This window comes from Halyomorpha halys, unplaced genomic scaffold (assembly GCF_000696795.3).
Source record: "Halyomorpha halys isolate HHAL.00 unplaced genomic scaffold, Hhal_1.1 Scaffold1603.1, whole genome shotgun sequence".
Classification (NCBI taxonomy): Eukaryota; Metazoa; Arthropoda; class Insecta; order Hemiptera; family Pentatomidae; genus Halyomorpha; species Halyomorpha halys.
In genome coordinates, this window is record NW_027105287.1 from 17,443 (window position 1) to 28,051 (window position 10,609).

General features: G+C 28.1%; 1 long non-coding RNA gene across 1 annotated transcript in view; it reads left to right on the forward strand.

Annotated features, from left to right (window-relative positions):
- LOC106690178 (uncharacterized) overlaps positions 1-10,374 on the forward strand; it is a 14,033-nt gene extending 3,659 nt beyond the window's left edge. The window contains exons 2-3 of the long non-coding RNA XR_001344541.2: positions 1,940-2,080; positions 10,250-10,374. This is a non-coding gene — a long non-coding RNA (uncharacterized lncRNA). The remainder of the gene's footprint in view (positions 1-1,939; positions 2,081-10,249) is intronic.
- The last annotated feature ends 235 nt before the right edge of the window (positions 10,375-10,609 follow it).

The window sequence follows — 10,609 nt, forward strand, 5'->3', positions numbered from 1 at the left end:
TATATATATATATGTATATATAGTTGAACGTAAAAATTGATATATAAGAAAATGGTCAGGATTGCGGTCAAAAGTGAAACAGTTTACAACTATTTATTTTCCGACGTTTCGCCCCACTTTGCAGGGCTTCATCAGGGCTGCTCCAAGGAATGGGTTGAACAGCTTATGACAGTCAGGTTTCCTTTGTCAGCTCTAGTAACAATTAGTTGGTCATTAGATTTGAGAAAGGATCTCAAGAGAAAGGATCTTACTTAGTTATTATTATTATCATGTAATAACTCATGTTCTGTTATATAAGAAAATGGTCAGGGTTGCGGTCAAAAGTGAAACAAAAATAGTTTTAAACTATTTTTGTTTCACTTTTGACCGTAACCCTGACCATTTTCTTATATATAATGGTATTAATTTAATATTTATTTTTGTAATATTAACACTTTCTTGAGACTGGTTAATATTGTTTAAATAAATAAAATGTTATCCACTTTAATCTCAAAAAATTTTTTATTCCTTTATAAGTCTGATATTTTGGCCAATTCGGCCATCCTCAAGGACAATCTATCACAAACACCTTAATTCAATTTTAGAACCTAATCGTTTAAAAACCAACTTCATTTGGGCTATTCTGCCCAGGTCATTTATATCAGGCCATAAATTACTGTGATTAGTCAATTGTTCACATTTAATTAAAATAATACAGAGTAGCCTGCAAGAAGTTGTATTTTTAAATTATTTAGTTCAAAGATTGTATTAAGATTGTCACTGAGGATTGCCGAATTGGCTGAAACGTTGGAATTGTAAAGAAAATAAAATGTTTTGAGACTATAAATAGTAAAATTTAAATTATTTAAACAATATTAACCAGTCTCAAGGAAGTATTTAAGATTATTTATATTTTTATTTCATTAATTATATAATTTTACTAACATATTTCATTGCTTATATACACGTTCTATTTCCCACTTCTTTCATTACTTTATTTTTATTAATTTTCATTTTGTACATATCTTTACTAACTAGATCTTCATAATGTGAAGAAAATATATGTGATTAATGAAATACATAAGTAAAATACCAGAAACTAGAGACAAAATATATTTTTTTTTAATATTTATTTATTGCTATTTACAACTGTACATTATAATCCATTTAGTAAATCTGATCTAAGTTAAATTGGAGTGTTACAGGCGTGTAGAGCAACTACCCATTGGTAGCACTCTAATAACATTTTACATTAGCTGGTCTCGTGGCCATCTTCTTTTCAGGCACCTCGGAGGATTGTCAGGAATGGAAGAGGATGCAAGATTAGAAACTAGGGGGTTTGAGTGGTTAGAGAGTTTATAATGGAAGGAGTGATATCTGGTTCGGGCTAGATCGGTTATATAGGGAACATTTAGGTCTTTATGTATGATTTTATTTGTGACAAAGTAAGGAGCATTGAGGATTTTGGATTGTATGGATTGAATACGAGAGGAATTCGAAGGTTTAGTGGAGTCCCAAAGCTCAAATCTATATGTCCAGATTGGCCTTATTACAGTCATGTAGATCAGTCTTTTGTAATGTGTTGGAAGTTTAGACCGTTTGTCTACTAAGTGCTGTAATAGTCGAAATCAACGTGCAGTTTCCAGTCTTTTCAGTCTGGTGTGAGGATTCCAGGTTAATTGCTTCTCCAAATGTGAGACAAAATATTAAGTTAAGAAAGACAAAAGTAGTAATTAGTAGGTATGACAATAATAATATGTAGTGAACATAAATAATCTCTCTCTTCAACATCTATAATTTAACAATTGTTTTTAAAAAAAGCTTTTCTACTACCTCTTGTATATAATTAATTAATTACATTTCTAATTGTATTAGAAAAAAATCAAACAAAATCTCAACCAAATGTCTTGACAAAATGATGATCTTATACTTTTTACATTCTACTTTGTTTGAATTATAGGAGAGAATCACAAAAAATTAAGAATTCCCCAAGAAGTAGATGTGTGAAAGAAGACATATACTGGCTTGCCTCAATTCTTTAAAATTTTTTGCTGATTGAGAAAATCTTGCACCATTGATATACGGAACGGACAAACAAACTGTAAGTATGAAACATATGTCTATGAAGTGTATTTTGTTTTTGCGGGGGAGGGCTTTAAAAATTTTGTTTTAAACAGATAGTGAATTTTTAGTTTATTTTACTATTCTCTTACAAATTCTTACCAGTTAATGTTACATCCACCTTTTTTTTACAATGCTCCTATTAATAGTAGCCAATTAGCTAAAATTATTTTCAAATAATCCACTGTCGTTTCTGGGAATGAGTTATATTCACTATTCAGTCATATCAGAGTGTACATTGAATAGGTTAATTCAATCTCTTTTTGCCTCTTCCATATTTATAGCCATTATAACATTTAAATATATTTATCTGATTTACTTCATAGGTTCTTAATTTTTTTAGCATGGAAGTATATCTATTGTTATATTTTTTATTTATTTGTTAAATCATTGCAATGTATTTTTAAGTCTTTCAAATCTTTTTTAAAGTTGACTGTATTTTTTATATTCTTTATAATTTGTACAGTTTCTAGTATTCTCCCATTTTTATAATTTTTTCTAAACTGTCTAAAATTTCTGTTTTTATAGTTTAGAATGAAGCCCTAAAAATTTTTGGATTGCATATGAAAAAATAATAAAGGAATTATAAAAACTCACTGCCTGTTTGATATAGTAAAAAATATCTATTCAATTAAGGAATATTTTATAGATTTAGTAGGCATGATTTTATATAGTTTCTAATGAATGTTTACAAGAAAAATATTTTCCTTAACTATCCATTGTTATTTGCATCTATTTCCAATTTTATTTGATTTAGTTCATTCATTGGTTCTTATTATTTTTAGCATTGAAGTATATCAAGTGTTATATGTTTAGTTCATTTGTTAAATTGCTGTAATGTATATTTAAGTTTTTCATATTTTTTGTTGACCGTATTTTTAATATTCTTTGTGATTTGTAGTTACTTGTATTCTTCCATTTTTAATGTTTTTCATTTTCTAAAATTTCTGTTTTTTTAAATTGAATTTATTGTTCTGAATGAAGCCCTAAAACGTTCAGAATTAATTTTAAAATCAATGCGAGAATAATAAAGGGATTTAAAAACTCACTACCTATTTAATATAACATTAAATTATTTAATTAAGGAATATTTTATAGAATCTGTAGGTATGATTTCATATATTTTTTAATGAATTGTTACAAGAATAATGTTGGTTTTAATTTATTACTGGTTAAAGTTAAAGCAATGAAATTAACCAAAATATTTTCCATTACCACATTTTATGACCAAGAGCCTCGTTTCACAGTTGTTGACTTTGTAATGTATTTATGAAAAGATGGTTGGGGGTGTGGTCAGTGAATTTCACCCAGAATTTCAGGTCTTCATCAAGATGTCTGGAGAAAGGTTCAACAATTTATTTATTAAATCGGTGTAGGTGATGTATTTTAAGTTTTTCGTATAAATTTTTAAAATTGAGCTATTTTTATATTCTTTGTAGTGTGTGAAGTTTCTAGTATTCTTCATAAAGCATTGAAATAAACTAACATGTTAAATCACTGTAATGTATTTTTAAGTTTAGTTCTTTTTTTGAAGTTGACCGCATTTTTAATATTCTTTCTGATTTGTACATTTTCTAGTATTCTTCCATTTTTAACATGTCTAAAATTTCTGTTTTTATTTTTGAGTGTGTCTTTAGTATGATACTATACGCCCCATAATCAATTATTAAAAAATAAATATAAGAAGATGGTCAGGGTTGCGGTAAAAAAACAAAACAAATAGTTTAAAATTATTTTTAATGTCCGACGTTTCGCCCCACTTTGCAGAGCTTCATCAGGGCTGTTCAAAGCGAACGGTTGAACCAGTAAAATTAAAAATATATATATATGTATAAAACATATCTGTTATATCAACCATATAAGGTCCAACAAGCCAATCTGGTATTAAAAAATAAATAAAAGAATAATTGGAAGATTATTGATTGACCGTGTGTATAGATGAATGGAATATGGTCCTATTCTATTTTATAAAATAGTATAATTCTACTATTTGAGTTTTTTTTTACCGCACCCGGACGATATTTCATTCAAAAGAATAATTGGTTTTATGTCACTACTGGTTGAAGGTAAAGCAATCCAATTAACCGTTACCACATTTTATGACCAAGAACCTAATTTCAATGGTTGACCTTGTTATGTATAATGTATTTTTCTATTTTTAAAATGTTTTCACTGTGTAAAATTCCTGTTTTTTAAAGTTGAATTTATGATTTAGAATAAATCCCTAAAACTTTCTGGATTACATATTAAAAAATGTTAAAGGAATTATTAGGAAATAATTGAAATAAACAAACATATTTTCCATTATCACGTTTTATGACCAACATATTAATTATAAAGCCCTAAAATATTCAGAATTAATTTTAAAAACAATGAGTGAATAATAAAGGAATATAAAAACTCACTACCTGTTTAATATAGCATTCAATTAAGGAATATTTTATACATTCTGTAGGTAATTTCAAAGATTTTTTCATGAATTTTCAAAAGAATAATGTTGGTCTTAAGTTACTACTGGTTGAAGGTAAAGCATTAAAATAAAAAAAAAAATTTCCCATTACCATGTTTTATGACCAACATATTAATTATAAAATTATAATAATTAAGCCCTAAAATGTTCAGAATTCATTTTAAAATCAAAGAGAGAATAATAAAGGAATATAAAAACTCACTACCTGTTTAATATAGCATTAAATTATTCAATTAAGGAATATTTTATACATTCTGTAGGTAATTTCAAAGATTTTTTGATGAATTTTTAAAAGAATAATGTTGTTCTTAAGTTACTATTAGTTGAACGTAAAGCATTGGAATAAATAAACATATTTTCCATTAGAATGTTTTATGACCAACATACTAATTATAATATAATAATATATATATTTTTAAATCAATGAGAGCAAAAATATAAAAACATATTTTCCATCACAACGTTTTATGACAAAGAGCCTCATTTCATTAGGGGTATTCATGATCTTTAGTTTAACATGTTAAAGCGTGTTAAATGGAAAAACTCATCTTAAATGGAGTAATATTTCCTTCTTTTACCAATTTAAATATATATCGATATAACATGGTTGAGAGTCTGTTAAATGGAGAATGTCGTCACGAAACAGACCAACTGAGCTTGTCACCGTTTTATTTGTTGTGTTAGGTTACTTGCTCGTAGTTTTTTTTTCTTGTCTTGTGTTTTAGACTTTTTAAAAAATACACTCAGTAGCCAAACTTTTACAATTCTAATTTTCACTTAATTTAGACATGTGGTAATAAATTACTGTAATCTTAACTTAGAAGTAAACAATAACAAGAAGTTTTGGAAGGAAAGGTTACTAAACAAGTTGCTGATAAAATCCGCTAGGAGCTCTTATGCATTTACCATTTAACATGACTTTAAATAGGGCTGCTCACAATGCTATACTTATAACATTTAACATGGTAAAATATTTTACATTTAACACAATGTCATGAATACCCCTATTGTAATGTGTTTTACGAAAACATGCTCGGAGGAAGGAGTATAATGGAGCTGCAAGGGAAAGCGAAAATAACAGGAATAGTTTATGAAAAGAAATAAAAATAGAGAAGTCATATAGCTATAAGATATATTTAGTTTAAACATTATAAAATTATAAAAGTCGTATAAAAATAGGAGTATTTTTATAAAAACATGGAAAAGCCATATAAAAATAGGATTATTTTTCTATGTTAATATTTAAAATATAAACTTCCTATAATAATAGGACCATTTAGCTAAGACACATTCAATTAGAAAAGCCATATAACCATAGGACATGATTGATGAATATTTATGACTTAATTATACAAATATAATAGTAAATAAATATAATAATATATAAAATATGTAGATAAATATTCCTGCTTATATAATTATAAGCAGGAATATTTAATAAATACATATAATTGCCTTAGTAGTATAATAATATAATACAAAGCTGTAATAGTTTTCGCTTCCATTGAATTGTTCTTGTTGAAAAGAACTTGTCTTTGATATTTCGAAATAGTTTTAGAACCAGAATCCAACAAAATCTTCATTAAATTTAACAAAAAAATTTTCATCCATTACAAAGATAAATATTAAATTTTATTACTGTTAGATGTGGAAGATTTAATTGTTGTACCATTTGAAAATAATTCACCAAACTTTGAGTGAAACACCACTTCGTCAGATAAGGCATTAGTGCTAATGTATATAAATATAAACGTTGTTTTATTGCTGAATGCTGCTAATAAGTCTATAATAAAAAAAATTTGATGTTGTATGTTGACCCAAAATTTTGAGTTTTTTTTTTATAGCCCCAACTTTCCCTCCATTAACGCATTACCTAATTTTCAATATTGCTTCAATTTCTTATTCAATTGCTAATTTCATTCCAATCCTTTAGGGCGGTAAGCTATAACAAAAAAAAAAAATTAATTGTGGCAGTCTAATAATATGTAATAATAATAATTAGAATAGAAGAGACATTTCTTAAGTCGATTCTAGCAAGTTTTTTTTTATTTTATAATCGTAAATAGTAGAGAGTATATTGTAATATGCTCTTTTTGAGTAAATAGTATATTTTGATGTATAAAGGGTTTTTAATATGTTTTATTTTATGTATCATTTTAAGATTGTTAATTTGTTTTGTTTATCCAAAAAGCAAGCTAACCAATTTTTATTGTCTATAATAACTTCGTGATTCAAAACAAAACCAAGATGGCAGTACGTATTCTTCAGTCAACAAGTCCGTTGAATCAAGGCCATGTTGAGCAGATTCAAATATCATAAAAACTATTTTAACTCGTCCCCTCATAATTGAAAATACAGTAAATTAAAGGAAAAATATAAATCAAGAAATAGTGCTAATGAATAATATCGAGAAAGTAAATCATTTAGAAAAATCCCTAACTGTTGTGTGACAATCGACGTTTACATGTAACATCGAGCCAGGTTTTCGTTTTGGAGGGGCATTCGTGGTTTGGGCACAGAGGTGAAAGGATGTCTCCAGGATGAGGAGGTCCTCATGAATTTCTGTCCAGTAAGAGTAGGAAGCCATTTTGGACGATAGGACAAAACAATAGAAAAAAGAAGATACCAGAAATCATCAAAAGAAGATTGTGAACTTGGTTAGTTTTGCTATACATAAAAATAGATTCATGTATAAAATAGATATTAATTTAATTAAGAGAAATTTTTGTAAGTGTCTGTAATCTGATTGCCTAGCAACAACACGCCCTGAGATTAAGAGTCTTTTTATATAATAAAATTCACTTATCTATTTAGTAATAAAGTTCTTAATTTGAATCCAAGTTATTTTTTATATTTGAAAAAGTTATATAATGATCAAATTTGCTTTTATTTTATTTTAAATAATATTAAATTATTACAATATATTGCTCAATTAATATTTATTTTTCATGCAAAATCTCAAGAGTAATGAATTTTCTTTAGTAATTTTATAAATACTTTCTTAAATTTTTGTTTGTGATTATTTGTCTTCTAGAAATAAATTTTTACTTATTTGTGTTCTACACTGACCGCATCTCAACCATTTTCCTTTCAAAATAAGATTTTCATTAATTTGTTAAGAAAACATCAATCTGTGATGCATGCATGCCTCCTAGTTGTCAGTAAACTCGAGTAATAATTAATTTTTGACAAATTTTTATATTTTAACTTAAAATATAATAAAATACGAAATTCTTTATGGAACCAGGAATTCCTCTGAATGTATGAACACCTCCAAAAATCGAAGAGCAAAAAGTATACTAAGGTAACCTACCTCTGATCCAAACAGACATTTTTTTTTTATCTCAACTTATAATCTCTCTATTATATAAAAATTTTTTTAGTGATCACCGTGTAATATTTTATTTTTGAGCAACGAGTAGTACATTTAAATAATTTGTGAAATGAGGGTTGGTCCACAAATGCGCAAGTAGCTTTTTTTACAACTAGAGTATCCCCCTAATTTTCCAATAATAATGTTTATAAATTATTTTGATTTAATATTCGGGGTTTTCATAACCTTAAAAAAATACGAGTTATAATAATCTATATTTCCATGGTATTTGATTATTAAAATAAACTAAAATAAATAAATTGTTTTTTTCTTCAGGGATCAAAACGGAATGGTGGAAGAAATCTTTCTTAATTTTTTTTTTTTTAAATGTTTTCTTAGATGTAGTTGATCAAAGACATCCAATCTCGATTTAACTATTATGATCTATTCTCAATAGCAAAATGTGAGAAACAGGAAATGAAAGCAATCGTGAAAGATCAATCTAAATCAATTATCTCATCAAAGATTGAATTTCATAATTGACGTTACCCACTACACTCAAACTACAATATTACAATCCTCACTATCTTATGATTTTTTTATCACTCCTATTCTGCCTTTAGGATTAAAATTAAAACATAGTAGTGCTTAATTTATTTATATCTTGAACTTTTCAGGGATACAGTGTCTTCCCCAGAGATGGGCAAAAACTAGCTATAGTTGAAACTAAAAGCTAAAATTGCTATGGATACGACCCTTATTCATGAATGAACCATTGATAAAAAAATATCGTATCAATGACAATTTTAGCTATTAGTTTCAACTATACCCCTGTAGACTACTACAGCACTTACTTGACAAACGGTCTAAACTTCCAACTCATAACAAAAGACTGATCTACATGACAATAATAAGGCCCATCTGGACATACGGAGTTGAGCTTTGGGGCTCCACTAAACCTTCGAATTCCTCTCGTATTCAATCTTTACAATCCAAAATCCTTCGTTTAATCCTCAATGCTCCTTATTTTGTTACTAATAAAACCATCCATAAAGACCTAAATGTTCCTTATATAACCGATCTAGCCCGAATCCGATATTATTCCTTCCATAATAAACTCCCTAACCACCCAAACCCACTAGTGTCTAACCTTGCTTCCTCTTCCATCCCTGGCATTCCTCCGAGGCGCCTGAAAAGAAGATGGCCTCGTGACCTTATATTGTAAACTGTTTTTAGAGTTCTACTACTGGATAGTTTCTCTACATCCTGTATCATATCATTATGTCATTATGATTAAATTTACTTGTATTTTTTATACAGTTGTAAATATCAATAAATAAATAAAAAAAAAAAGTTTCAACTATAGCTAATTTTTGCCCATCCCTGAGGCTTATTATGTTTGAATACATGAATAATTAATTACATAATAATTTATTTAATTACCTTTATGTAATCCTGAAGAAAATAAGTGCTTTGCATTTTTCAATACTGTTTGTTTTATATTTGATAGTGATGAGATACCAAAATACTTCCTGCCTTAAAAACTTCTTCCATTGACAAAGAACCTCAAAATTAGGGCCAACCATTAATGCACTCATAGTGCATCCCTCACAACTGCATTTTATTAGGTTCTGAACAGTTCTACCTTGCAAATAAACATATTGAAAACATTTTCATTCAAATAAAAATAATTTAGATGGTCATTGATACGACTGGTTGCTGAAATTTCCATTAAAAGACTGAATTACTATACTGATCACGATTTTGTAACATCTGCTTTATCTATATTTTCCTTTTTACTTTCTTCTTGCATGTAAATACCAAAAAAAATTGTCTAACAAGCTTTTTGTCTGTTAAGATTTACAAGAAGCCTCGTACTGGACTAGATCCTTACTCTTCGATGTGTCACTTCCAATTTCTCATCAGCCAGACTGATAGTATAGGTGTCTTCATGATTGAAGTCAATTATGATGGTTAGGCTTTTGAATGATGAATACTGTTCTGACACCATATAGATATCCCTATAAAACTTTTGCCAACTATCATCTATACTTGTAACGGATACAATATTTACTAATGCCTCTCTACATATCAATCAAGATCATGTTTTCATTTATAGTTTAATTTAATCATTTAAAATGGGTACCCTTAATTGGGTAAAAATCTGGTGGTGAAGCGTGATTCTGACCATATCACCTCGTAGCACAACCATTAATCTAGTAACAGTACTTCCTTACAAAGGTTTAATGGATTACAAAGTACTGTATCCCTGACCCTCCATGGATTGTAGTGATATAGATTTAATTTTTTTTTTAATTAGTTTAATCTAAAAAATTTCTAATTTTTTTTCCTTTTTTTTTATGCAGCACTGCCTCCTTCTAGTTCCTGGTCCATAAGAGGCTTCTAGCATCAATAGGGCAGATCAATGCCTTATAGAGGGCCAATGATTTTCTAATTTCTGTAGGTATATCAGTATAGGCAATGCAGAAGGATTATAGGTAGGTGACTTGTCAACTTCTCAAATGTGTAAGGGCTAATATTAAACATAAGATATTCTCCAAAGCTGTGTACATATACATGGTCTTCGCTCCACCTCAGAAGGTTCAAGGGATTCTCCAGCGCTGACAGAGCCGATGCCACCCCGGATTGTAATATCACAAAGATGGAAATCTTATATTTATGTTAGAAATTAAACGAAGTAAGAAAACACTGGTTTTAATATTGAA